This window comes from Pristiophorus japonicus, chromosome 22, assembly GCF_044704955.1.
Source record: "Pristiophorus japonicus isolate sPriJap1 chromosome 22, sPriJap1.hap1, whole genome shotgun sequence".
NCBI classification, from domain to species: domain Eukaryota; kingdom Metazoa; phylum Chordata; class Chondrichthyes; family Pristiophoridae; genus Pristiophorus; species Pristiophorus japonicus.
In genome coordinates, this window is record NC_091998.1 from 15596934 (window position 1) to 15622898 (window position 25965).

At 45.6% G+C, this 25965-nt stretch overlaps 1 protein-coding gene across 6 annotated transcripts in view; it reads left to right on the forward strand.

Moving 5' to 3' along the window:
* kcnma1a (potassium large conductance calcium-activated channel, subfamily M, alpha member 1a) overlaps positions 1–25965 on the forward strand; it is a 1078477-nt gene that overhangs the window by 407051 nt on the left and 645461 nt on the right. The gene's annotated exons all lie outside the window — the stretch shown is intronic.

A 25965-nucleotide genomic window follows, 5' to 3' on the forward strand; every position in this document is an offset into this window, starting at 1 on the left:
TGTGAGATCAAGACAATTTAATTCAACTATCTTTTACTTCTTTTATTTTTGTAGTTTAAGCTTCCATGAATGTTTCTGTTAAATAGTAAATTAACTATGCGAAGTTTGTCATATGATGTCCTGCATAGCTGTTTGATCCTATTCACATTCTTTAGTCAAGTCATTAAGTTCTGCTGGCCTCCGATGTACCTACCTGTGCTGATTTCTTAACTCTCCGCAAGGGTTTTCACAAGTGGCCAAATACGCTGGCCTGAGTTAGTTTGGAGTAACTATTAGCTGGCCAAAGTGGCCTAAATGGCCAAAACGGGTGTAGGTGGCTGGTAACGCCCCCTTTTGAAAAAAAACCCAAAAAAATCCTAACTAACTCACTTACACTGGCGCAAATTGAATGTGCAAAATGGGGATTTTTAAGATACTCCAGAAAAATCAAGTTGCTCCAAAAAAAAATAGAGCAACTCCTGGCTAATTTTGAGCCCAAAGAGTGTTCAACACTTGCAATTGATTTCCAGATGTAGTGGAGGTAAGAATCCCGGGAATCATTTCAGAAATGGTTGGATGGTACAATAGGGAGAGTGTCGGGCTTTTTACAGATGGATGAATTGAAATGGGCCAAATATTGTTCCTTGAGCTTGCAATGTTGCTTCAGCGTTGATATTGCTCAGTGGGCTCCACCTCTATTCCATGGATCTATTATAGTCCCACGTTCGACTGAGAGGGCTGATACATTTTTGCAACATCAATTCTAGGATGTATTTTTAAATATTTCACATTCACACTGCATCATTTAAGTGTCAGTTTGACTCAGCTGTAGCATTCCCACCTCTGAGTCAGAAAATAGTCGGAACTTGAGGCCCCATATGTTGTTGAGCGTGTAGCAGATCCCCTGAAACTTTTCAAAGAAGAGCTGGGAGTTCTCCGTATACTGGCCAACACCACCATTAACTCCGCTCATTTGCTGCTCTATGCAAATTGGCTGAAACATTTGCTCACATAACGCAATATAAACGCTGTAGCAACATTGCAAGATAAAGGAACAGTATTTGCACTTGTAAAGCAATTAGTTGGTCATAAAGCAGTTTGCGACATTGTGAGAACAGAAGATGCGATGCAAATGTATGTTTTTTTCTTTTAAGTCTGGCAGCGTTAGCATTTAGCGGCATGTACCCAAGGCAAATTGGCGTCAAAAATATTGTTATTTGGGTTCCTCGTGGGCTGCCCCGACTTGTGTGAGAACACCACAGCGGGTCGGGGCTATAAATAGAGCTGGAGCGCCGGGCCCTGGAACATCGTAGGCGAAGGTGCGGCGAATGAGGGTACAGCCCCAGAAGACCCGAGGGTCCAGGGGCAGCACGGGCCCAGCCCACACTGCGATGTGTGTGCACATTAGGTCTGTGCAGCAGAGCAGGTCTCCAGTCGTCCTGGTTCAACCCTTGCCACTGGATAAAGGCCTAGCTCTGCTCGCTCCCCATAAACCTTAATTCCCTTATTGGTTAAAAATCTATCTGTGATTTGAATACATTCAATGAGCTAGCCTCAACTGCTTCCTTGGGCAGAGAATTCCACAGATTCACAACCCTCTGGGAGAAGAAATTCCTTCTCAACTCGGTTTTAAATTGGCTCCCCCGTATTTTGAGGCTGTGCCCCCTAGTTCTAGTCTCCCCGACCAGTGGAAACAATCTCTCTGCCTCTATCTTGTCTATCCCTTTCATTATTTTAAATGTTTCTATAAGATCACCCCTCATCCTTCTGAACTCCAACGAGTAAAGACCCAGTCTACTCAATCTATCATCATAAGGTAACCCCCTCATCTCCGGAATCAGCCTAGTGAATCGTCTCTGTACCCCCTCCAAAGGTAGTATATCCTTCTTTAAGTAAGGTGACTAAAACTGCACGCAGTACTCCAGGTGCGGCCTCACCAATACCCTGTACAGTTGCAGCAGGACCTCCCTGCTTTTGTACTCCATCCCTCTCGCAATGAAGGCCAACATTCCATTCGCCTTCCTGATTACCTGCTGCACCTGCAAACTAACTTTTTGGGATTCATGCACAAGGATCCCCAGGTCCCTTTGAACCGCAGCATGATATAATTTCTCCCCATTCAAATAATATTCCCTTTTACTGTTTTTTTTTTCCAAGGTGGATGACCTCACATTTTCCGACATTGTATTCCATCTACCAAACCTTAGCCCATTCGCTTAACCTATCTAAATCTCTTTGCAGCCTCTCTGTGTCCTCTACACAACCCGCTTTTCCACTAATCTTTGTGTCATCTGCAAATTTTGTTACACTACACTCTGTCCCCTCTTCCAGGTCATCTATGTATATTGTAAACAGTTGTGGTCCCAGCACCGATCTTTGTGGCACACCACTAACCACCGATTTCCAACCTGAAAAGAACCCATTTATCCCGACTCTCTGCTTTCTGTTAGCCAGCCAATTCTCTATCCATGCTAATACATTTCCTCTGACTCCACGTAGCTTTATCTTCTGCAGTAACCTTTTGTGTGGCACCTTATCGAATGCCTTTTGGAAATCCAAATACACCACATCCATCGGTACACCTCTATCCACCATGTTCGTTATATCCTCACAAAGAATTCCAGTAAATTAGTTAAACATGATTTCCCCTTCATGAATCCATGTTGCGTCTGCTTGATTACACTATTTCTATCTAGATGTCTTGTTGTTTCTTCCTTAATGATAGCGTCAAGCATTTTCCCCACTACAGATGTTAAACTAACTGGCCCACCGGTTTCTCTTTGCAGAGACTTTATGGTTTGCTGCCGTTAGATTATAGTTTGGATACTCAGGGAAAATGAATGAAGGCAAAATCATCGAGTTCATGTGCAGTTTCCCAGTGTGTATTCTCAGCATGCCTGAAGAGTGGACACAGTGAAATCTTACTCCGAGCGATAATGAAATTTAAAATAACACACGTTGGCTTCTCTGAATCTGTTCATTAAATTCATCCTGTAATTCATTCGAAGCTTCCTATTGCCACCGCCTTTGACAATTGGCTGCAATTTGCGGTCCCAGTATCCGAGATGCGCTTGTGCCCGTAGGGACCACGCACGCTTCGGGTTTAAGCTTCCGCTGAAACCCGGTACTTGCGATCTGTCAAGAATTCTCTCCTTTCATTGGTTGGGCTGGTCCACCTGATCCTGAGGTCGCTTGCGAACCGCCTGCGCCCCTGGGATACGTGGGCCTTTACCCGCGGATACCCGGAGAGGCCCAGGACCGCGAGTGTCTGTTCCTCCCAGACCCCCAGGTACGCAGGCATTTTATTTGCCAATCGGGGACATTTCACCGCAAATTCAGGGCCAATGACTCTTCGACTCTCCCTAATGAAACATACGGCAGCAATATATTTTGAAAAATAAATAGAAAAAGTAATAACGATTCTCAGTTGAGCCGGCTTCCTTTCCTTGTATATCCTCAGCTTCTCTCCCATTGTAATTAGTAAAACACAACTTATTAAAGCAAATAATAGCACTTGAGAAGCAAGTGGTTAGGATCTGGAATGAATGCCTGAAAGGATGGTGAAGGCAGACTCAATCACTGCTTTCAAAAGGGAGTTGGATAAGTATCTGAAGGAGAGAAATTTGCGGTGCTACGGGGAAAGGGCGGGGGAGTCGGACTAGTTGATTGAAGTGCTCTTGCAGAGAGCCAGCAAGGGCTCGATGGGCCGAATGGCCTCCTTCCGTGCTGTAACCATTCTATGATTCATGGTTCATTTATCGGAAGTACCTTATCATGCCAGAGGGTGTTCTTATTGAGGTTGGAGCTGTTTTACTGAACTTACTCCACCATAACCTGATGTGGGGTGGGGGGCGGGGTGAAATATGCTTTTTCTTTCTCTTGTCCCGCCCCAACCTTCCCAATAGAGCTGTTGGTCAACAGCACCTCTTTAAGTGCCCGTGCGATCCGGAGACCTGACCCTTCTCCACAACTGCAGCTGATGCCAGGAAATCCATTCGTTGTCCAATCTGCCAACGATAATGGATCAACTTGTAATAAAACAGTAATTGTCAGCCATGCCTCAGCAGTTAGCTCTCTGACCTCTGAGTCAGAAGGTCGTGGGTTCAAGTTCCACGGCGCTCTATCAATGCAATATCGTTTCATTTTCAAGTTACTGGATTCATTTGGAATGACTTCACTGGCTTATCTAAATCGTACACTGTTAACCCAAGTTCCTATCCATCTATCCATCTGCAATCCAGGCACCATCAAGTACAGAATGCAGTTAGACCTCCAAGAGGAGAAGGCTGCAGTCAATACTAAACTCTTTGATTCAAAGGCAAAACACTGCGGATGCTGGAAATCTGAAATATAAACCGAAAATTCTGGAGATACTCAGCCGGTAAGGCAGCATCTGTCGAGAGAGTTAATGTTTCAGATCGATGACCTTTCGTCAGAACTGGAAGTTCATCGACCTGAAACGTTAACTCTGTTTCTCTCTCCACACACGCTGCCCGACCTGCTCAGTATTTCCAGCATTTCCTGTTTATATTGAAGTCCTTTTTTTTAAGTCTGATGTCCGAGCATTTATTGATGGCGCTGATGATGAAAACCATTACTGTGCACAAAGAACTAATTCTATTAAAGTTCAAAGATCTGAAAGTACATGACTTTGTTTTATTCATGGATCCTATCTATTAATGAGATGCCACACACTGCTCTGCTCAACTCAGTAATTTGCATTTTAGATTGGAGAATGACACATGGCTTAATTATTATGGAATTTCTTCTCAGCACCATCATTTTTTTTTAAATTGCTTCTTTCCCTTATCCTTCGTTGCCACTTTGCAACATTCTCTGATTGCAAGGTGGAAAGGGATTGGTGACACGATGGGCCGAATGGCCTCCTTCTGTGCCGTAAATTTCTATGATTCTGTGACCTCCTTGCCGAACATCTGTGAATGCAGCTATTTGGAACGTGCCCTCGAGCAGTCCTGGGCCGACATTTTTTTTAAAATTCATCTATGGAATGTGGACGACGCTAGCAAGGCTGGCATTTATTGCCCAGCCCTAATTGCCCCTCGAGAAGGTGGTGGTGAGTCCGCTGCAGTCCGTGTGGTGAAGATTTAAACAAAAAGCTTTGCATTTATATAGCACCTTTCACGACCACCGGACGTCTTAATGAAGTACTTTTGGAGTGCAGTCACTGTTGTAATGTGGGAAACGCAGCAGCCAATTTGCGCACAGCAAGCTCCCACAAACAGCAATGTGATAATGACCAGATAATCTGTTTTTGTTATGCTGACTGAGGGATAAATACTGGGCAGGACACCGGGGATAACTCCCCTGCTCTTCTTCGAAATAGTGCCACGGGATCTTTTACGTCCACTTCAGAGAGCAGACGGGGCCTCGATTTAATGACTCAACTGAAAGACGGCACCTCTGACAGTGCAGCACTCCCTCAGCACTGCACTGGGAATGTCAGCTTAGATTGATGTGCTCAAGTCCCCAGAGAAGCACTTAAAAAAAATGGATACAAGTGAACCAGATGGGTTTTTACGACAATCCGGTAGTTTCATGGTTACCATTACTGCCACTAGCTTTTTATTCACTTAAATGAATTTAAATTCCCCAGCTGCCGTGGTGGGATTTGAACACGGATCTCCGGATCATTGGTCTGGGTTACATCGTCCTGAAACACAACCACTTTGCTGCTGTTCCCATGCTGCATGCTATCCAATCTTCTGTTCTCTGTCCTTTTCGTAAGAAATACCTCTCCCTGAAGAAAGAATTCAGAGGGTAAGGGAACGGGACTAAGTGGACAGCCCTTTCAGCCCGAATGGGCTTTCTCAGTGCTGTAAAATTGTATGATACTGTGTGGGCGATCTTCATTTGCCTGTTCCATTGTTTACAATGTGCATGGGTGATAGGCAGATGGACATTTAATAACACTGCACACTAGGCCACACTTATTGAGGTCCGCTCAACTCGATTTTCTAATGGGCCTTGAAATGGACGGCCAGTCCGTTCTGACCAAAAAGGCAAAAGCCTCATTAAAAACCTTTAAATTAGGGTCCTATACTGTATTTAGGACCTTAGTACAATCTTGCTCTACCAGTGGAGCTAGGCCTTGAGCTGCCGAACCAGTAGTCCCTGAAGGGCTTGCTGCAGGTTGCTCTAAAGGAGCTCAAACGTCTATTTCCAACAATCTTTGTTGCCCCCGGGAGGGGCTGCAAAGCTCGGCTTGACTCCATGGAGAATCTGCCGGATATCCTGCACACCCATCCTCCCCCCAGCTCGGCTCAACCCATCAGAGCCTCAGCGCTAGTTCAGTGCTGGGACCTTGCTGATGTTGTGCTAACGGGACCTGACCACGAAAATCGTTCAGGTCTCCAGTGAGCCTCATTGGACGTGTAGTGAGATTCCTCCTCCCAACTGCCCGCTCGATGAACAGCGAAAGCCCGTCCCTATGGTTCTATAAGAACATAAGAAATAGGAGCAGGAGTAGGCCATTTGGCCCCATGAGCCTGCTCCGCCATTCAATAAGATCATGGCTGATCTGAGCCTCATTGGACGTGTAGTGAGATTCCTCCTCCCAACTGCCCGCTCGATGAACAGCGAAAGCCCGTCCCTATGGTTCTATAAGAACATAAGAAATAGGAGCAGGAGTAGGCCATTTGGCCCCATGAGCCTGCTCCGCCATTCAATAAGATCATGGCTGATCTGATCATGGACTCAGCTCCACTTCCCCGCCCGCTCCCCATAACCCTTTACTCATCGCTCAAGAATCTGTTTATCTCCGCCTTAAATATATTCAATCTCCCAGCCTCCACAGCTCTCTGGGGCAGAGAATTCCACAGATTTACAACCCTCCGAGAGAAGAAATTCCTCCTCATCTCAGTTTTAAATGGGTGGCTGCTTATTCTGAGACTATGTCCCCTAGTTTTAGTTTCCCCTGTGAGTGGAAATATCCTTTCTACATCCACCTTGTTGAGCCCCCTCATTATCTTATATGTTTCGCTAAGATCTCCTCTCATTCTTCAGTTCTGTGACTTACTAAGACTGGGAGTTTACTGGATGGGGAATTCATATGGGCAACCTGTGCCCTATCACTCTGAGGAGCACCACATTGACATACCAACGATAACAACAAAAACAACTTGAATTTCTATAGCGCCTTTAACGTAGTGAAACGTCCCAAGGTGCTTCACAGGAATATTATGAGACAAAGTATTTGACATCGGGCCCCATAAGTAGAAATTGGCGCAGGTGACCAAAAGCTTGGTCAAAGAGGTAGGTTTTAAGGAGCTTCTTGAAGGAAGAAAGAGAGGTAGAGAGGCGGAGAGGTTTAGGGAGGGAGTTCCAGAGCTTGGGGCCCAGGCAACAGAAGGCACGGCCACCAATGGTTGAGCGATTATAATCAGGGATGCTCAAGAAGGCAGAATTAGAGGAACACAGACATCTCGGGGAGTTGTGGGGCTGGAGGAGATTACAGAGATGGGGAGGGTCGAGGCCATGGAGGGATTTGAAAGCAAGAATGAGAATTTTGAAATCGAAGCGTTGCCGGACTGGAAGCCAATGTAGGTCAGCGAGCACAGGAGATGATTGGTGAGCGTGACTTGGTGCGAGTTAGGACAAGAGCTGCCGACTTTTGGATCACCTCTAATTTACGTAAGGTAGAATATGGGAGGCCAGCCAGGAGTGTGTTGGAATAGAGGTAGAGAGGCGGAGAGGTTTAGGCAGGAAGTTCCAGAGCTTGGGGCCTAGGCCACTGATGGTTGAGCGATTATAATTAAGGTTGTTCAGTGACGGCTCGCACATGGCATCCGTGAACAAAGTACAGAGCGACAATGCCAACGCTCGGTGCCACGGAGTGCAAGGACAAAGGTTTGACTCAGCTCACTATCTGGGCAGCACCAAGCATTGGGTGCGCAATGTGATGCCTCCTCAGAGGAGCAGAGAAAGTGGGATGGCCTGGCCGGATGTCGGGGATACCTGCTGTTCTCGGTTACTGCCCGAGGCGACATTGTCAGAAGTTTGGGAGCAGAATGCCGACTGTCTAAATCGCAAAGGCAGCAGTTGTCATTGCTACATTACAGTGCATTTAACAAGTGCATAACCAGTTTTGTAAAGATGCTCGAGCAGAAACAATAATTTAGCTTTAGATAATTGCAGGACACTCTGTAATCATTTGCAGGCCTTAAACCATGCCTCAGAAGTTTTAAGCAAGTCTGGTATTGAGATAATGGTCCAGAAATTGCTTGAAAAATAACAGCGAGTTTAGAGCGCGGCATTATTGGCACGTTAAAACACCCAGCAGTTTGTGGCGAGGAAGAATTTTGCTGTGCGTTGTGAATCGCCACGCGTGCTGGACGATTTGCGGCGCTCTGCCGTGAGCCCTCAACCTGCCCGTGAGTTGCAAGAAACTTCGGCGCAGTGAGGCGTTGCCGCGCACAGCGATGTCATTATCGGCACTTGTGCGGCGACGCGGGATTTCCCGGCAGGGGCTCGCGCACCCCTCCCCCGAGCAAAAACTGCCGGAGGTGCTAACGGGGCTATAAAAAGGGGCAATTTCACCCCCCTAAGTCTTTCTTCCTTGATAAGACACTGAAGCAACTTGCACTAAAGAAGTGCCAGCTTTATTAACATACTCTTCTGTTCAACTCTGTCACACGGTGACAGGTGAATAGATGTACATGTGCATTTTGTGCAGTGCATTATTTATAACTCACTTGATTAATATTGCTGACAAATCTAAAACATGATCATTAAATATTTAAACAGTATGAGCGTGGGTATGCACTCTTAATGCTTTGTGCACCTGGTCATTGTGCGTTGCTACTCCATCTGAGTTTTTCTTGACTGGTATTGAATAGAAAATGAAAATCTAACATCGTGCACATTTTTGTGGAGGTTCGCATTTACTTTTAATCGTTTTCTCTGCTGTCTTTCATTGTTCTTCATTTGAGAGGGTGGGAGGACCTGCTCTTCTCCCTTTGCCAACTAGCACCCTGGGGGATACACCAGAGCAGTGTAAGAAAGAAGAAGAAAGAAAGACTTGCATTTATAGAGCGCCTTTCACAACCACCGCACGTCTCAAAGCACTTTACAGCCAAGAAGTACTTTTGGAGTGTAGTCACTGTTGTAATGTGGGAAACGCGACAACCAACTTGCGCACAGCAAGCTCCCACAAATAGCAATGTGATAATGACCAGATAATCTGTTCTTGTTATGATGATTGAGGGATAAATGTTGGCTGGGACACCGGGGATAACTCCCCTGCTCTTCTGCGAAATAGTGCCACGGGATCTTTTAAGTCCACCTGAGATGGCAGACGGGCCCTCAGTTTAACGTCTCATCTGAAAGAAAGCACCTCTGACAGTGCGGCACTCCATCAGCACTGAATCGTAGAAATTTACAGCACGGACGGAGGCCATTTTGGCCCATCGTGTCCGTTCCGGCCGAAAAAGAGCTATCCAGCCTAATCCCACTTTCCAGCTCTTGGCCCATAGTCCTGTAGGTTACGGCACTCCCTCAGCACTGCACTGGAGTGTCAGCCTAGATTTATGTGCTCAAGTTCCTGGAGTGGGACTTGAACCCCGGGTGTAGAGTCTGATCCTGCTGGGAATAGCGTGGTCTGTGCTCAGCACCGCCCTTGGCAACCCATCTGAGCTTTGGATATTTGATCCATGCGACCACGTTCAGTGCGCCGCTGGGCGTAGCTCTCTTGTTAAGCTCTAAATGCACCCCTGCAAGGGCTCTGCCTTACCTTCTATCCCCCTCCACCTTTTTTCAATCTTGGCATGTCGCCTAGGTTTCTAAATCAAAGCAATTGCCAAACATAATGTTTGCATCATCGAAACCAGTGGTACCCTGCTGAACCTTATTTATCTGCGCTGACTCACTTCACTGTTTCCCTTTGTACCTCTCTTCCTCTCTGCTCCCTCTCTTGCTGCCTGACTTTCGCCCCAGCTGTAGAACTGATGCTGGAGTGACTCATTCTGGACTGATGGAAGGTCATGAATCTGAAACTTTAACTCTGTTTCTCGGTCCACAGTTGCTGCCTGATTTAAAATGAGAAACATGCATGCCCCCAACATGAGCCATGTAGCTCATCCATTGGCAACTCCAGTACAAAGCTGACCCATAAATCACGGTCTGTACGTCTTGCAATTATTGGGGAGCAACTGAAGCACCAACATAAATGGTGTCGCCGTGTAAATTCGATAACCTAAGGCCGTGACTCATGCACTGTTATATAGGTCATTCTGAGCAAGTGCTCTACTCGGAACTCCTTCACATCAAACGAGCCAAAGGTCGGCAGAGGAAACGTTACAAGGACACCGTCAAAGCCTCCCTGATAAAGTGCGACATCATCACTGACGCCTGGGAGTCCCTGGCCAAAGACCGCCCTACGCGGAGGAAGTGCATCCAGGAGGGCGCTGAGCACCATGAGTCACGTCGCCGAGAGCATGCAGAAATCAAGCGCAGGAAGGAGCATGCGGCAAACCAGTCCCACCCACCCTGTCCTCAACAACTATCTGTTCCACCTGAGACAGGGACCGTGGTTCTCATATTGGACTGTACAGCCACCTAAGGACTCATTTTTAGAGCGGAAGCAAGTCTTCCTTGACTCCAAGTGACTGCCTATGATGATGATGATATAGGTAATTCTGATGTCAGAAATGTGAACACAAAATGGCCTCTGACCTACTTACAAAACGTATTGACTCAGCTAAGGAAAGGGAAGGGAAACAGAAGGACTAACTAACCCCCCCCACCCCACACCTTCAACAAGATAATACATACCGCCTCGACTCTGGCGTTGTCCTGATGATTTAAACAAAAATGTGACATCCTTCTGAGGTAAACTTATTTCTCCACTCTCTTTCCTCTATCATACCCGAGCTCCGCCCCTGTTTATACAGGTCAAAAAAGTCTGAGGTTTGACGAAACAGCAATAAATAAGAACACAAAACAAGCCATTGGCAATGGTTTAAGAAATCACACACAGCTTCCTTCAATTCCATTTGCAGTATCACGTTAATAGAAGATAAAGAATGACGGTGTAATAGTTTCATGGATAAGGTGACTCACAAGTGACAGAATGGTGCTTTTTGAAATACTTTTTCCAGTAATTACTTTTAATTTTAATGGGGCTCATTATAACTACTGCTGATCCCTGTGAGTGTGAGCTGTCTCTCGCCTATCCACTGCTCCAATGTCCCAATCAGACTTTGTGTGGGTGAAACTTTCTTCATGTTACTTCTCTATACTTCCCTCGGGTTTTATTTATTGAAAGCTTAGGTTCCTCGCGTTATACTTCTGCCTTGGCCTTTGCTTTGCCTGGATGCTTTCCTTTGGCTCTTTTCCCCTGTTTCGTCCTCTTGTGCTCTTCCTCTGTCCCTCTTCTGCTGAGCTTTATTTATCTGTGCTGACTCACTTCACAGCTTCCCTTTGTAACTGTCTTCCTCTCTGCTCCCTCTCTTTCTACACCATTCTTTGTTTTCCCTTCACTTCCCAAATGCCCCCCGACTCAATTTTATCTTTCAAAAGGGAGTTGGTTCAGTATTTGAAGGAAAATAAATTGCAGGGCTATGAGGAAAGGGCGGGGGAGTGGGACTAGCTGAGAGTCGGCAAGGGCTCGATGGGCTGAATGACCTTCTGTGCTGTAACCATTCTATGAAAATGGATGACCTCCCACCCGCAGGCCCCCAATGCTTGATTCTTCCTGCCCTCCCCCAGCACTACCTCTCCTCTGGCCCTTAGCTTAGCTGCAGTGACTGGGCTCTGCAGCAGAGCCTCAAGATTTCCCACTTCCTTTGATAAGCAAACTGCTCCAAAATGCACAAGCAGCTCGCTGACAGAACACTAACGGAGCCCGACCATGCAAATGGTCCGATTGTTGGACCACTTCCATTGGGCGGGCAGCGGGCTCTCTCTGCTCACCCTCTGCCTGATGGAAGGGGGTGGGGGGGCACATAAAAATCTACCCCAGGGGGCTTTGAATCTACCAGATTGTCTCTTCCCCCAATCAATCAGCCTCACTTCCACACTAGTCATTGTGCCAATTGGAGAGTGATGACTGTGATTGGTGGATTGGCACATGTAAGGTATGTACCTGTGAGTATGCTCACAGGATTGGAGAGCCGTTGAATTGTGAGTGGCTTAGCCAGTCACGTGATGTTCACAAGGCTCAATAAAACCCCAGCCAGTTGGGTCGAAGTCATCCATAACGAGGCATGCAGTTGTGAGCCTATTGGGTGAACTGGTAATGTGTAATGAGATTGTTAAACCTTTGTTAATAAACAAATCCTTTATAAATAAACAAACTAGTTCTTAATAGCAATGTGTTGCTACAAATTTTGAAGCAAGAACCCATGAAGCAAATACATTACAGAACATTATTCCAGTCTTTCCCGCTCTTAAGCCCACTTGCTCTCACTTTAGGTCATAGTCCAGATTCACATTATGGATAGCACCCACCTCCCAGCCATAATTCTTGAATCTTGCCATGACAACGGGAGCTAGAAAACATTTAAAGAGTTGCAAGCAGATAAGCCAGATATTTGCTACCCATCAGCATTTGAACCCATGCATCAGTTTGTAAGTGTTTCACAAGAAAATTCAACCGTTTCATTGGGATTTGAGGTTGTTGGTCATCATAGGCAGTCCCTCGAAACGAGGATGATTTGCTTCCACGCCAAAAAGGGATGAATTCACAGGTGTTTCAATGAAGGACCTAATATTCCAGATCCCGAACTACACCCTGAAGGGTGGAAGATGCCTGTGCGTGGATTTTTTTAACGTGTGGTGGCCGTTGCACACCAGCCACCACACGGGCTTGACAGAGCTAGGTCTTGGTCCAGTGGCAAGGGTTAACCAAGACAACTGGAGACCAGCTGTGCTGCACGGACTTAGTGCGCACACATATACAGTGGAGGAGGATTTCCTGGAGTGCATAAGGGATGGTTTTCTAGACCAATATGTCAAGGAACCAACTAGGGGGGAGGCCATCTTAGACTGGGTGTTGTGTAATAAGAGAGGATTAATTAGCAATCTCGTTGTGCGAGGCCCCTTGGGGAAGAGTGACCATAATATGGTAGAATTCTGCATTAGGATGGAAAATGAAACAGTTAATTCAGAGACCATGGTCCAGAACTTAAAGAAGGATAACTTTGAAGGTATGAGGCATGAATTGGCCAGGATAGATTGGCGAATGATACTTAAGGGGTTGACTGTGGATGGGCAATGGCAGACATTTAGAGACCGCATGGATGAACTACAACAATTGTACATTCCTGTCTGGCGTAAAAATAAAAAAGGGAAGGTGGCTCAACCGTGGCTATCAAGGGAAATCAGGGATAGTATTAAAGCCAAGGAAGTGGCATACAAATTGGCCAGAAATAGCAGCGAACCCGGGGACTGGGAGAAATTTTAGAACTCAGCAGAGGAGGACAAAGGGTTTGATTAGGGCAGGGAAAATGGAGTATGAGAAGAAGCTTGCAGGGAACATTAAGACGGATTGCAAAAGTTTCTATAGATATGTAAAGAGAAAAAGGTTAGTAAAGACAAACGTAGGTCCCCTGCAGTCAGAATCAGGGGAAGTCATAACGGGGAACAAAGAAATGGCAGATCAATTGAACAAGTACTTTGGTTCGGTATTCACTAAGGAGGACACAAACAACCTTCCGGATATAAAAGGGGTCAGAGGGTCTAGTAAGGAGGAGGAACTGAGGGAAATCCTTATTAGTCGGGAAATTGTGTTGGGGAAATTGATGGAATTGAAGGCCGATAAATCCCCAGGGCCTGATGAACTGCATCCCAGAGTACTTAAGGAGGTGGCCTTGGAAATAGCGGATGCATTGACAGTCATTTTCCAACATTCCATTGACTCTGGATCAGTTCCTATGGAGTGGAGGGTAGCCAATGTAACCCCACTTTTTAAAAAAGGAGGGAGAGAGAAAACAGGGAATTATAGACCGGTCAGCCTGACCTCAGTAGTGGGTAAAATGATGGAATCAATTATTAAGGATGTCATAGCAGTGCATTTGGAAAGAGGTGACATGATAGGTCCAAGTCAGCATGGATTTGTGAAAGGGAAATCATGCTTGACAAATCTTCTGGAATTTTTTGAGGATGTTTCCAGTAGAGTGGACAAGGGAGAACCAGTTGATGTGGTGTATTTGGACTTTCAGAAGGCTTTCGACAAGGTCCCACACAAGAGATTAATGTGCAAAGTTAAAGCACATGGGATTGGGGGTAGTGTGCTGACATAGATTGAGAACTGGTTGTCAGACAGGAAGCAAAGTGTAGGAGTAAATGGGTACTTTTCAGAATGGCAGGCAGTGACTAGTGGGGTACCGCAAGGTTCTGTGCTGGGGCCCCAGCTGTTTACATTATACATTAATGATTTAGACGAGGGGATTAAATGTAGTATCTCCAAATTTGCGGATGACACTAAGTTGGGTGGCAGTGTGAGCTGCGAGGAGGATGCTATGAGGCTGCAGAGTGACTTGGATAGGTTAGGTGAGTGGGCAAATGCATGGCAGATGAAGTATAATGTGGATAAATGTGAGGTTATCCACTTTGGTGGTAAAAACAGAGAGACAGACTATTATCTAAATGGTGACAGATTAGGAAAAGGGGAGGTGCAACGAGACCTGGGTGTCATGGTACATCAGTGATTGAAGGTTGGCATGCAGGTACAGCAGGCGGTTAAGAAAGCAAATGGCATGTTGGCCTTCATAGCGAGGGGATTTGAATACAGGAGCATGGAGGTGTTGCTACAGTTGTACAGGGCCTTGGTGAGGCCACACCTGGAGTATTGTGTACAGTTTTGGTCTCCTAACTTGAGGAAGGACATTCTTGCTATTGAGAGAGTGCAGCGAAGGTTCACCAGACTGATTCCCGGGATGGTGGGACTGACCTATCAAGAAAGACTGGATCAAGGGCTTGTATTCACTGGAGTTCAGAAGAATGAGAGGGGACCTCATAGAAACATTTAAAATTCTGATGGGTTCAGAACAAGTTAGATGCAGGAAGAATGTTCCCAATGTTGGGGAAGTCCAGAACCAGGGGTCACAGTCTAAGGATAAGGGGTAAGCCATTTAGGACCGAGATGAGGAGAAACTTCTTCACCCAGAGAGTGGTGAACCTGTGGAATTCTCTACCACAGAAAGTTGTTGAGGCCAATTCACTAAATATATTCAAAAAGGAGTTAGATGAAGTCCTTACTACTAGGGGGAATCAAGGGGTATGGCGAGAAAGCAGGAATGGGGTACTGAAGTTGCATTTTCAGCCATGAACTAATTGAATGGCGGTGCAGGCTAGAAGGGCCGAATGGCCTACTCCTGCACCTATTTTCTATGTTTCTATGTTTCTCTATCAAGGTAGTTGTATTAACTATTGAAACACATGAAGCAGGAAAAGAAATAAAAGGTGAATGAAAATGAACAAAGAAGAAAATAAGGAAGGAATTTATTAGGTTGATTGAGTAGACTCATCCAAATTATATAGGTTTGGTGTTCCAGATATAAATTAACGTGTTGGTTTTATTAACAGAAAGTACAAGTAAGGCTATACATCTGTACAAGAACACAAGAAATAGGAGCAGGAGTAGGCCATAAGGCCCCTCCAGCCTGCTCCGCCATTCAATAAGATCATGGCTGATCTTGGAGCTCCCTTGTATTAACTCCACTTCTACTTCCACATGCTCACAAGTAGGCTATTAATTGGGGTCTGAGAGAGTCTCCTGGTTCATGCACTGTTTCATGGGTATAGATTTTGTTTTATTGATGGTGAGCATAGTAGTTGTGGTGAGTAGTAACACCTGGCAGTTTCGTAGTGTAAGACAGGTTTATACACGGAACACTTTGTGACATAAATAACAAATGCAGTCTCTGAACCGGTTTATAAGCAATAATATTTTTGGGGCCAGATATAATTCCTTCAACCTTGCTTCCAAATCTGCAAAGAAAACCACGTTTTTATATCAATATTATAAAAGCGGTGAATCTAGCTTGCAGTTTTGTCACACTTCCTTGGCATCATGCTTGCATGCAAGTTTTTTTAGACTTGAATTATTCAAATTTATGAAGTGCAAACTGACTGATATTCAAATTTTTCCAGTTATTTTTTTTCCCAGCTAATTGCAAACTTCTTCCAGCTGAATGGCTGGTATGCAGATTTATTAATTGCATATGCAAACTTGATAGAAAGCAGAAAACAAACAGAGTAAACTTATCATATTGTTCAATGACTGTCCTCACCACGCCCCCTCCCCCCATCTACACACTGAAAATAGGCTTTTTACAAAGTATTTACAGCACAGAAACAGGCCATTCGGCCTATCAGGTCTGTGCCGGCGTTTATGCTCCACTCGAGCCTCCTTCCACCCCTCTTCATCTCACCCCATCAACATAACCCTCGATTCCCTTCTCCCTCATGCTCTTATCTAGCCTCCCCTTAAATGCATCTATACTATTCGCCTCAACCACACCCTGTGGTAGCGAGTTCCACATTCTAACTGCTCCCTGAGTAAAGGTGTTTCTCCCGAATTCCCTATTGGATTTATTAGTGACTATCACATATTTATGGCCCCGAGTTCTGGTCTCCCCTGCAAGAGGAAACACCCTCTCTACGTCTCCCCTATCAAACCTCTTCATAATCTTCAGGACCTTAATCAGGTCACCCCTCAGTCTTCTCTTTTTGAAAGAAAAGAGCCCCGACCTGTTCAATCCTCCCTTTATGTAGCATAAAAGAACGATACAAATTACATATTTTACAATAATCTAATGGAAAAATTATCCTTTTTGCCTTTGAGTTTGTCTATTAATGAATTTACTTGAAGGTCTCACGCTTTCTTAAAAAGCCTGGCCTTGCACTTGATATCTTTCCCCCCTAGCTCTGAATCTGTTAGCGGCAGAGAAATCCAGCAGTCTGAGCCCCATCCAACTTTACCAAATCCCAGCTTCAAACTATGGGATGCTACATATACACTAAATACTAACATCCCAACCCCAGAGCTCTCAATCTCCAGGGCCATGCTCCAGTGCTAGTAACCCCAAGACCACTTATCCTATGGCCTCCCACCCGAGTGCTAGTAACCCCAAGACCACCCATCCTATGGCCTCCCACCCGAGTACTAGTAACCCCAAGACCACCCATCCTATGGCCTCCCACCCGAGTGCTAGTAACCCCAAGACCACCCATCCAATGGCCTCCTACCCGAGTACTAGTAACCCCAAGACCACCCATCCTATGGCCTCCCACCCGAGTGCTAGTAACCCCAAGACCACCCATCCAATGGCCTCCCAGCCTAGTGCTAGTAACCCCAAAGCTATCCATCCAATGGCCTCCTACCCGAGTGCTAGTAACCCCAAGACCACCCATCCTATGGCCTCCCACCCGAGTACTAGTAACCCCAAGACCACCCATCCTATGGCCTCCCACCCGAGTGCTAGTAACCCCAAGACCACCCATCCAATGGCCTCCTACCCGAGTACTAGTAACCCCAAAGCTATCCATCCAATGGCCTCCTAGCCTAGTGCTAGTAACCCCAAGACCACCCATGCTATGGCCTCACACCCTAGTGCTGCAATCCCCAATGATATCCCCAATCTCCATTGCTGCGAAACATCAGCTCTGTATTTCCAAACGTGAACATTTTGCCTGTAATTTTTGTGTGAATTCTGGGCTTTCAATAAGGTAACAAATAAAAATTAAATACAGCAGTAAAGGAACATAGACTAATCAATGCCACTCCATTCGATTTTCCCGAAATAGTCGGAGTTACGAAATTAGATTCCCAAATCGCCAGTACATGTACAAATCTCGCAATTATATGTAAGGAAAATTGAATGTAAATCAGTGGCCTTAATATTGCATTGTGCACTAAATGGCATAGCACCCCTGTGGTTATAGACCATATCCTCCAACTCGCTGTGATCAGCTAATGAAAATATGCGTATGTACATATAAACATTTTTGCACGTTTAAGCCATATTGATTAAATAAAGGCAAGACCGATCTCGAATGGACCTGACGCTCTGCTAACATCAGTCAGCCTCAAATTGAGCTGAAGCAGGCAAGGCAGTGACCTCTTGTGACTTTAAAAGGAGACACTGTGTGACGCACATCAGCAGCAGAATAATACGTTGTCCATTACATCATATAGTGCCCTTGACCTCGCGGAGGAGTGTGTCGTCTGATTTACCATGAGCAACGCCACGGGAGGTCATCTGGTGTAAGAATGATATTGGACTGACTTGCCCTGCACTTTGCGCTCTGGATTCCGATATTATCGCCTGCTTCTCACAGCCCCGTACAGCAAGCTTTCCACAGCGTAACCTTGGATGCAGTGCAAGGGGCCAGCTGAAACAAATTTTAAAATGAGAATGAATTTGAGTGGGCTTGTACACTCTGATGTAGTGCTCGCATATGCGAGTTAAAAAACAATCTGTATATATATTAGGGCTGCATATGGGAGGAGTTATGCGAGAGCCTGGGTGCAGACCTGTGACTTTGTGCAGTGTTTGCAGCGCCTCAATGCTGCAGAACACTGACAGCACAACTGTCACACTAAAGTTGGCCGTGGCCCCTTTAAGTAAACCGGCTGATGACGCGTCATCAAATGACATCACCAGACCGGCTTCCTCTAATTGGCCGGCAAACGCGCTGGGCGGGCTTAACAAGCCCAAACAGGGGAAATTCATTTCCGAGGCCGGGATGGAGACAGCAGTGGGGTCGGGACCCCCTCCCACCGACGTCGCCCGCCACAGACCCGTGGATATAGTTTCAGTTTTCTCCAGCTGCTTTTCCGACAGATGTTGGGTTAAAGAATGAGCACTGCTGTGTAGGGGTGCAGCTGTGAGTGAGACTGATTGAACCACTGGACTGCTACTCTTAAAATAATCTCATTTATACTGTTACAGCACTTGGAGCTGGCAGGTACAAGAAAATTGGATTTAAAAGTAAGTCCTATACTTCTTTTAATATTAAATGCAGCTTTGAACTACTTGCAGTTTGATGTAACATAAACCCCTCAATTGAATTATAGTTGTAACTTGCTCCTAGTTATTCATTTATCAACGTGTAACATATACCAGTAGTATAATTACTCAATCAGTCTCCGGTACTGGGCTTATGCTATGTTCCTGTGAATGACTTCCTGACCTTTTGCTTCATCAGCTGTCGAAGTACTTTGTGTGCATCATTACCATTGCCTCCTGCTCTGCAGACCCAGTGGAATGTGCCCTGGATCCTTAAATAGGTTGGCAATGGATAATGGGTTGTGAGTAAAAATACATTTATGTGACAATGGACAGTTAGTCTGAATCAAGCTTTAAATGTATTGAAGTACCTGTGCCTGGAATGTCAAGGCATCTCAAATAAGGCAGGCCAATGGATCAGGTCAGGTCAGACAAGTGACTGGATTAACCTGTATCTCACAGCAAATCACCCTATTGAACTTTGACTTTCCCCAGGCCTAATAATCAAGCTACACCATTTATCCTATCATATTCCCCAAGGTTTGTGCTAGAGAGCTACAAGGGTCTTCGACAAGGTTTGAATGAGCTACAGTCCTGAACTACGTAAAGATTCCAATGCGGGTGAAGAGGTGAGTGAGCCTGGCATCAGTCACTGGCAGAGGGAGGCCCGAAACCTATTGCTTGAATTATGGACTATTAAATAGGCGTAAAGCCTCAAAGGAAAGCGTGAGTTAAGAACCTGCTGTTTTACAGCAAAGGTCCTCCCATGATAAGAATACTGATGCATTTTGGAGTAAATCTCTGCTCTAATCTCTCGTGCGTCATTGTGCTGCCATGAAGCCGTGACTTTGCATCTATGCCGGATGTCTTAAATCAACCTAGAGGTTGTTTAACGTCGGGAGGTCCGGCCACTCCTATGCGTCGACACTAAACCGGCATCTTCAGTGCAACGCTGAGCGGACCGTATAACTCTGCTCTCCCAGCTCCTCGCTGCATGAAGCAGTTAGCAGACTCACTTGCAGCATAATGGCACTCTTAATTGATAAATCTGCATCTTTTCCACTGGGATTAATGGTGTTTAAAAATAGCTCAGTGAAAAATCTGTTTCAGACCCGTCTAGTTCTGTGGAGGTGGGGTTCGGGAGGCCGAGGTTGTTTGTGACCAAGACTAATGGCAAAGGCACATGGTTTTCACTCAGTGCCATGACACGGCAATCGATTCTGATCTCCGTTCAATGAAAGAGCCTCTTGAGGAATCCCCTTGGCACACAGTGCAATTACATTTCAATGCTTTAAACATCATTTAAAACTGAGATGAGGAGGAATTTCTTCTCAGAGGGTTGTAAATCTGTGAAATTCGCTGCCTCAGAAAGCTGTGGAGGCTGGGTCATTGAATAAATTTAAGACTGAGATAGACAGTTTCTTAACCGATAAGGGGTTATGGGGAGCAGGCGGGGAAATGGATCTGAGTCCATCGGATCCGCCATCATCGTATTTGTTATGTATTGTCCATGTACATTTAATGTAAAGGTGCGCCACAAGGGGCACTGTGGTGGGAGACTTGAAAGTACCTGCGAGACAGAATATAAAAGGCTGCCCACCACAGCTGAAGGGCACTCTGGAGTTACACAATAAAGGACCAAGGTCGCAGCAGTTACTACAACACCAGACAGTGTGGAGTCAGTGATTTGAGTGCTACATACATTACAGTATTAAATGGCGGAGCAGGCTCGAGGGGCCGTATGGCCTACTCCTGCTCCTATTTCTTATGTTCTTATCTCGGCCGTAGGAGCTCTCTCGCAAGCTCAAGTTCCCCCCCATTATTTCAAGAATTATTCTGCTGGGCGGTTTGATAATCATAAGACGTGTCGGACATCTGAGTAATTGCTGGGCTCTGACTTCCATCAGTCCCATTGCCTTTCTGTCGACGACCACACAGTGGATGGGTGAACACCATATTAACAGTTTAATGATGCAAGTACAGTGATTCATTTTGCTGCCTCTCACCAATGCAACGTTATTATTACATTTAACTCTTGTGCTGATGCACATGATTTTTCATAGAATCATAGAATAGTACAGCACAGAAGGAGGCCATTCGGCCCATCGAATCTGCGCCGGCTCTTTCGAAGAGCGATCCAGTTAGTCCCCCTCCCCCGCTCTCTCCCCATATCACTGCAATTTTTTCTCCAAGTATTTATTCAATTTCCTATTGACGGCTGCTACTCAATCTGTATCCACCACCCTATGAGTCAGCGCAGTCCAAATCCTAACCACTCGTTTCACAAAAAGTTTTTCCTCATGTCACCTCTGCTTCTTCTGCCAATCACCTTAAATCTGTTCCCTCTGGTTATCAACCCTTCAGCCATTGGAAACAGGTTATCTTTATTTACTCGATCTAAACACTTCATGATTTTAAACACCTCTATCAAATGTCCTCTTAGCCTTCCCTGCTCCGAGGAGAACAATCCCAGCTTCTCCCATCTATCGACGTAACTGTAATCCCTCATCCCTGGAACCATTCGAGTAAATCTCTTCTGTACCCGCTCCGAAGCCTTCACATCCTTCCTAAAGTGCGGTGCCCAGATTGGACACAATACTCCACTTGGGGCCAAACCTGTGTTCTCCTTCGACTATCGCCCCAGTCTTAAAGTACTCACACCGACTCAATTTGATGAGTGATTGACCGTGCACTGCGACCTCTCACCGCCCCACACAGACCCTTTAACACCCCGCGGGCTGCGAGCGGATGTCAACGTTGGCTTCGCGGGGCGAGACGCTGGCCGACATCCGCTCTCCGGGCTCTCCTTAAAGGGGAGTGCGCGGGCCTCCATACTTATTTAGTTGCTGACTCTCGGGTCGGCTCGACAATGGCGGCCCTAGCGTGGTCCGGGCCACCATCGTGCAGCCCAGCGCTCCGTCTTGGGTGCCTGGCTGCTGGCCCGGTCTCACGCAGCCCCTGGTGGCCATCAGTGGCCGTGCAGAGTGTGCAGCGGCCCTCCCCTTTAAGCGAAGGTGAGGGGCACAGAAAGTCCCTGCCCAGTTGGTTACCGTCCCCAATCGGGGCGCAGGACAATTTTGCCCCCAAATGTTTGTTTCTGTGAAAAATGTAAAAGAAAGACAGACTTGCATTTATTTAGTGCCTTTCATGACCATCGGACGTCTCAAAGCATTTTGCAACTTTTTGACGTGTAGTCACTGTTGTAATGTGGGAAACGCGGCAGCCAACTTGCGCACAGCAAGCTCCCACAAACAGCAATGTGATAATGACCAGATAATCTGTTTTTTTGTTATGGGAAAATATTGGCCACGACACCAAATAGTGCCGTGGGATCTTTTACATCCACCTGAGAGGGCAGATGGGGCCTGGGTTTAACGTTTCATCCAAAAGATGGCACCTCCGACCGTGCAGCCTAGATTTTTGTGTTCAAGTACCTGGAGTGGGACTTATACCCACAACTTCTGACTCAGAGGCGAGTATGCTGCCCACTGAGCCACAGCTGACACACAGGGTGATATCACAGCCAACCCCAAGGTTTGTACATGCCTATTTTAGCAAGAGTCACTGGATAGTGTTCAGGAGTGCAAATGCTGGCTGATTATTCTTCCGCTCCCTTGCCCAAGGATGCTGAGGCCAATTGTAGCACCCTTGGACACCACCAGCTGGTTGAGACCAGCTGACAGTGCAGACTGGGCATTCAATCTCGGACCTTACTGGCCTGTATGGCTCAGTTCCACAGTGGGTGGTGAACGTATCACAAGAGGCATCAGGAGGACTGTTAATTTATTTTTCAATGGAATGAGTTCATTAACTCCTGGCACCGTTACTCCCTTGTTAAATTTGCTCATCAGAATGTCGTCTTTCATTAACAGCTGACAATACAGAGATTCAATTTAAATAGACAATTCACAGCAATTTTTAAAATGTATTGTTGAACCAAAATATATTCCTTCTCCATTTTGCATATATTGGACCAACAGTAGAGCAGTGAACAGTTGGGAAAGAGTTTAATTTACATTTTTACTCATCAAAGTCTGAATTGGGCTTTGATAATCTACTACTGATGACTTCTTTTCTCAGCTGGTTATAGAAATGTTCGGTCCTGTTGAGCATTTCAATACTTCTCTATCTTGATCCATTCCAGTTTGCAAGTCCATTACCAAATAGTTCCTCCTTATCGAAACAGAGTTGAACTTTTGCACTGACTATCCTGGTTCACGCTAATTGATGCCACCTCAGAGTCGAACAGGTTTTCCTGTGCAAAGTCGGTAGGAACAAGGGTTCACACGACTTTAATACCTCGCTATTCGTTCTGCGCAATCTGTGAGACCAGCACATGATGGGTTAAAATTTAAAGCAGTCTTCTCATGAGCATGGGTTGTAAATTGGCGAAGAGGATTTTAAAGAAAGGATATTATAATGTATTTGTTTCCTGGCTTCTTTGCTTAAGAACACATAGCAACACATTGCTATTAAGAACTGGTTGGTTTATTAACAAAAGGTTTAACAATCACACTACACATTACCAGTTCATCCACTAGGCTCTCAACTGCATACCTCATCGTGGATGACTTAGACCCAACTGATTGGGGTTTTATTGAGTCTTGTGAACATCATGTAACTGGCTAAGCCACTCACAATGCAACAGCTCCACAACTATTTTAAGTAGAAACATTAATACAATTGCCCCTTTATTAAGGGGGGCACCAAAACTGACACATTAAACAAATTATACTTTGGACATTAAAATAAATAAAATTAAAATTTGGTCGCCAGGGGTGATGATGCACTCCAGTCCCTCCGGCGCCCATCTCTTGCGGAAGGCCTCGTGCGTACCGGTGGATACTGCATGCTCCATCTCCAGGGACACCCGGGCTCGGATGTAGCAACAGCTCTACAAACTTGTGAGCATGCTCACAGGCGCATATATTACAGATATCTACAGGGGAAAGATAATAGCAGAATGTGTAAGGGGTCATTCAGCCATATCTGATTGTGTCAACTTGATAACTCTGTTTAGGAGGTGGAAGGTTTTATTGTAACAATAACACAATTAGGGCTGTTAAGTTCCTGAATGTTTCGTTTATGTTGTTGTTCTGTGTCATTTGTGTGTATCTTTGAGGTACCATGATTTATTGTTCGTATGCATGGAATGTAGTGATCAAAGGAACAGATTAGTATAAGAAATATAAGGAATCACTCTTTGGCAGATCACACTGGAATCACGGATAGTGTGTGTCTCAATAGCTCTCATGCTGGTTTTGTGTAGTATGAAAAGACTTGTGCATACATCCTGGTTGTGGATAGTGTAAGGCTTCAATAAAGACCAGATCGTGCATTACTACAACCGAGTGTGCGCGTGTAATCTGATGTTTCAAGTAACGAAATGAAAAAGAACAAGAAAGCAGTCCATCTTTTTGTGTTCAATAAACCTGGGTGGCACAGAGTGGCCAGACTTGGATTGATAGCTGTTGTTTCTGACGTCATGGTGAGTCTTGATCTGAGTTTGGTATCGGATCGAGTCACTGAGCAGCGATGAAATGATTCTTGATGGGAAATCATTCAAGAGCAGTTCTCCTTAGCTGTGAGTGGTTGGTCAGCATAAGCCGTGTGTAAATTGGGCATGTTCTCACTAGGAAAGGGGAGGTTGAGAGGTTATATGATTGCTGTTCTTTCGCGTTCTAAAAGGTTTAAGATAGTGTAGGCTATGGCAAGGTATTTTCCTTATCCAGAACCAGAGGACACAGCCTGGGCTCAAAGGGGTTTCAATCAAAACTAATCCTTGGAACAATATTTCAGTGAGCAAGTGGTCAATCTATGGAATAGGTTCCCTAGGGAGAGAGTGGAAGCCATTAGTATTGATTCATTCAAGTTAGATAGATTACTTTCAGAAAATAACATTTTGGGATGCAGTCAATGAGTAATTTGAGACATGGCATGTGGTGAGTGCAGTATGTTTGGGAAGGAAAAGGTGACTTTGGACCTCTCCATCGCTGGGCTTTTCTCGTGTCATGTCTGGGTCTGTTGTACATTACTTGATAGCGATTGATTGCTATGGTTCACCAACAACTCCATTATCGTTGTATCATGCGACTCCCACATTCCCACATTACAACAGTGACTACACTTCAAAAGTACTTCATTGGCTGTAAAGCACTTTGAGACGTCCGGTGGTCATGAAAGGCGCTATAGAAATGCAAGTCTTTATTTTCTTTTACCAGGATGGTAGAAGACAAACTAGATGGACCATGATCCTGTGTTGCTGTTGACACAAGACTGGCAGTGACTTTCTTGCTCACTCTTCAGAGTGGCAAAGAAGGTACACAGTTAGGAGCACACTAAGAACCTGGAAAATTATAACTTTAAAATGGAGACGCAAGTGTTACAGCAAATAACCCCCACCCCACCCCCCGATGTTGATGAGACATAAAATATGTCTGTTTATTAATTTGTAAACTATGAAGAGCTCCACTCTACAAAGGTATTTTTTGGACACTGAGGGAATCAAGGGATATGGGGATAGGATGGGAGGTGGAGTTGAGCTCGAAGATCAGCTTATTGAATGGGGCAGCAGGCTCGATGGGCCGAATGGCCGACTCCTGTTCGTGTTTCTTATCTTTCCAGCTGCATTTCTCCGTGTGAATATTTTATGCATGCTTTTTTACTTCATAACAATATAGAAACATCATCATAGGCAGTCCCTCGGAATCGAGGAAGACTTGCTTTCACTCTAAAAATGAGTTCTTAGGTGGCTGTACAGTTCAATACGAGAACCACAGTTCCGGTCACAGGTGGGACAGATCGTCGTTGAGGGAAGGGGTGGGTGGGACAAGTTTGCTGCACGCTCCTTCCGCTGCCTGCACTTGTTTTCTGCATGCTCTCGGCAAAGAGACTCGAGGTGCTCAGCGCCCTCCCGGATGCACTTCCTCCACTTAGGGCGGTCTTTGGCCAGGGACTCCCAGGTGTCGGTGGGGATGTTGCACTTTATCAGGGAGGCTTTCAGGGTGTCCTTGTA